Genomic DNA, 4,643 nt, shown 5'->3' on the forward strand with positions numbered 1-4,643 from the left:
CTGGCCACTTAAGGAGGTTATGCTGCAAATTACATGTATTTAAAAATTATCACTATTTGATTACTAACAAACACATCACACTTAAGACTAGCTCAAGTAGCCATAAGAGAGTATGTGTGTATTAAAAATCTAGATTCGAATCCCAAATTATGCGTTGTAATATATAAATGTTTAAATTAAAAAAAAACAAACACATAATATAACACCTTAAGTATTGTTAAACGCTACTGGTATCGTATATCTCGTTTTTAAAAGTTTTATTGGATGAAGTGGAACAATGCTATAGTGATTAAACATTTAAATTAATAATGATTACATTTAGTAAATAAAATATTTTAAAATATAAAATAACTAATATTAACATATATTATTAGTTATATCTTAAGTAAATAATTATTATGAAAATTACCTTATATACTATTTTTTATTTATTTTTTATCAAATTAACAGTTTAGGTTGCTTCGGTGGTCTCTTCAGTACTTTCTATGTGGATGGTTTGTGAATTTTAGTTGCGATTTAAGTTGCTCTGTTAGTTTCTATAAAGACTTTTATGTAGAATTCTGTAAAAATAAAAAAATTGTTTTAAAATGTAAAACTAAAAAAACCTCTAATTATTATTATTATTATTTGCATGTAGTAAATTATTAATTTATTACATATTATATATAAGGGTAAATACTATTTTGGACCCTATATTTTGTAAAAGTTACAGATTGGACCCTCTGTTTTGTTAAATGACAAAATGGACCCTGTGTTTTCCAAAATGGTAAAAATAAGACCTTGAGCATAATTTTCGAAAACTTTTTTTTTTTTATTTTAATACAACCAACTTGAAGACAATTCTTAATAAGAATAAATACAGAAAATGTAAACAATTTTTTTATAACACATTTAGCTCGGATTATTATTAAATTTTATTTTAACAAAAAAATTAGTTAAGGGTCCTATTTGTACCATTTTGAAAAATATAGGATCTATTTTGTTAAACAAAACATATAGTCTAATTGATAAGTTTTGTAAAACACAAAGTTTAAAATAGTATTTACCCTATATATTAAATGCATGATATAAAAAACAGACTACATATAGAATGTGCAGCAAATTGGTAAGATGTTTTCTTAATAAATAAAATGTATAAACAACAAAAGTAGGGTTTTTCTGAAGAATTATCTATGAAGAAAATGATGGAAGCAAGCATAGCATTACTTCGCTTAACAAATGAGATTCTTAGACCGTTATTTTCTGTTATTATTCAGTTTTTTCTGTTACTTGATGTACATTGCTATATAAGTCCAGCTGAACATTATTGTATCAATTAATTCAATTCACTTTTCACTCATTCAATAAAAGATGACTTTCATTTCCTCTGTTTCTTCTCTGCCTTTCCACTAATATGGTATCAGTACAAACAATTGCAAGAAACCAGTTCAAGCTTCTTCAAGATCATTCGAAAGCTTCAACAAGGTTCCAACAATGGTGAGAACCCGAGCGACTTCATCAGCTACTTCCACAGATCTTGAAAATCCAGTGGTTGATGCTTCCACCGCTCCTCCACCATCGAATACTTTCGTTGGCACTCTGCCTCAATCAACACCACCCATTCCAGGCCCTCGATCAGATTCAATTGAACGCCCTGCTTATGAAGACGTTCGATCTCCTTATTACCTCAGCAACGCCGATCATCCAGGTCTTGCCTTGGCAACCCCTCTCCTCACTGATCGAAATTTTCAACCCTGGAAAAGAGACTTCAAACTCTCCATTGGTGCAAGAAATAAAACCCTTTTTCTTGAAGGTACTTTACCTCAACCTCTTCCATCTGATTCTCTTTACAGTTCTTGGACACGATGCAACCAAATGGTAATGTCCTGGATATTACATTCTGTCTCCCATGAAATCAAGAATAGTATCATGTATCTGCTTCTGAGATGTGGACAGTCCTCAATAATCGATTAGACCAAGGAAATGGTCCTCAGATCTTTGAGCTAAATGAATCCTTGACTTACCTTCATCAAGGTGAAGAATCTGTCAGTTCTTACTTCACAAAGTTAACAACCATGTGGGATGAAATAAATCAGTTAAGGCCTCGAATCAATTGCACTTGTGCAGCTGCTGCCCAATCTCAAGATCATATCAATCATGATCAAGTTTTACGATTTCTTAAAGGTTTGAATGAATCATATCATGCAATCCGAGATCAAATTCTTCTTCTTGATCCATGTCCTTCTCTCAACAAGGTTTTCTCTATGGTTATTCATCAAGGAAGGCAAAGAACCTTAGGACATCGACCCCCACCACCCATTACTGTAGCTGCAAATCACACCAGCAATACAACTCCTGCACTTGATACAAATCCCATGGCTAACCAGTCTCCAAGAACAAACGACCTAGGCCCCATTGTACTCATTGCCAAAATCTGGGTCATTACAAAGACAAGTGTTACTTTCTTCATGGCTTCCCACCTGGTTATGGAAAGCCAAGAAACAATGATAACACCACTCCTCATAATCGCAAAAAACTGATGGAGCTTCCACATCTCGAAGTATCCCTCAAACTTCACAAGTCTTTGCCAACACAAATGAGCAAGCCCCTTTAACTCATGCTCAATGTCAACAACTAATATCAATGCTTACTCAACAACTACAACCTACCAATGATGCTTCCACTTCAGATGGTCCAACCATCAATAACTTCACTGGTAAACACGATCCTTTATCTCCCACTTCTTGGATTATAGATAGTGGTGCTATTCACCACGTTTGTTGCAACATCAATTGTTTTTCATCAATAAACAAATCTATTACACACAGATCTGTCACATTACCTAATGCTACAACTGTTAACATTGAACTAATAGGCACAGTAAAAATAAATTCAGCTATAACTCTCTATAATGTCTTATATGTACCTAAGTTCAAACTAAACTTACTTTCTGTTAGTAGCTTAATACATGACAGCTTTTTTCATCTTTCTTTCACTTCTAACCATTGTCAAATACAGGACCTTCTTGGACATTGTGGATTGGGACAGCTGATAAAATTGGCAAGCTCTACTACATACAGCAAGAGACACTTCATAGTCAAATTTCTAATTCAGTTTCCTGTAATGTAAAATCACAAAATGACCAATGGCATACACGCCTTGGCCACCCATCTGTACTCATTACAAATAAAATTAATAAACAATTGAATTTTCATACTGATTTCAACAGTAATCATATGACTGTCCAACTTGCCATTTATCGAAACAAAAGAAATTACCTTTTGTTTCAAACAATAATTTTTCACAAGATATATTTGACTTGATTCACCTAGACATATGGGGACCCTATCATATACCTTCTATTGAAGGATACAAATACGTCTTAACCATTGTGGATGACCATTCTATGACTATACTTACTTTGAGAAAAATCTGATGCTCCAATTGTCATTAATTTTTTTTTCACCTTTGTACATGTCCATTACAAAAGAAAAATCAAGTCTGTTCGAACAGACAATGCCAAAGAATTAACTCTCAACACCTTTTATGCACAACAAGGAACAACAAACTTCCACTGCTATGTAGACAGACCACAACAGAATGCTGCAGTGGAAAGAAAGCATCAGCACATTTTAAATGTTGCACGAGCTTTAGCTTTCCAATCCAATTTACCCCTACCCAATTGGAGCTATATGGTCAAAACAGCTGTCTACTTACTCAATAGAACACCATCAGTTCTTCTCAAGGATAAAACTTCCTTTGAATTGCTTCACAAAAAGCCACCCGAATATGCACACTTAAGAAACTTTGGATGCCTCGCATATGCCTCCAACATCCAAATTCCACACAAATTGGCCCCTCGGGCCAAAGCTTGCATATTCATAGGCTATCCCGACCATATGAAAGCATATACTCTCCTTGATATTGAGACCAAACACATCTTCTACTCACAAGATGTAATTTTTTACGAGTCTATATATCCCTTACAAGGAACCACTCATAATTCTCACATTGATAATTTCTTCTCATCTCATACTAGCAACAATGACCAACAATCTTCCAATGCGGCATCCCAACCAACCTCCATCACTCCTCCACAGTCTTTCACCAATCGCCAACAACAAAATCAGGGAGAACAATCAAAACCCCTGCTTATCTACAGGATTACAACTGTACCCCATCTAGCACAACACACCCTTTCACAAACTATCTGTCATACAAAAAATTTTCCCCTCAGTTCAGAGCTGCTACTCTTGCCATCTCTTGCATTACTGAACCTACTTCCTTTGCACAAGCCTGTAAAGAAAAAGTTTGGAATGCGGCTATGGACACAGAAATCGATGCCCTTAAAGAAAATGAAACACGGATAGTGGTTCCTCTTCCCCCTGGACAACACACAATTAGTAACAAATGGGTTTATGGAATTACACTTAATCCTGATGGGTCGGTTGAATGATGTAAAGCATGACTCGTAACCAAAAGCTACACTCAACAACAAGGTGTTGACTATTTTGAAACTTATGCTCCCGTAGCCAAATTTAACACCTTCAAATTACTTCTCTCACTTGCTGCCATAAACCAATGACACCTTCACCATATGGACATAACAACGCATTTCTTCATGGTGATCTCCATGAAGAAATCTATATGAAGTTACCACAAGG

Source organism: Cannabis sativa, chromosome 5, assembly GCF_029168945.1.
Source record: "Cannabis sativa cultivar Pink pepper isolate KNU-18-1 chromosome 5, ASM2916894v1, whole genome shotgun sequence".
In the NCBI taxonomy this organism is placed as follows: domain Eukaryota; kingdom Viridiplantae; phylum Streptophyta; class Magnoliopsida; order Rosales; family Cannabaceae; genus Cannabis; species Cannabis sativa.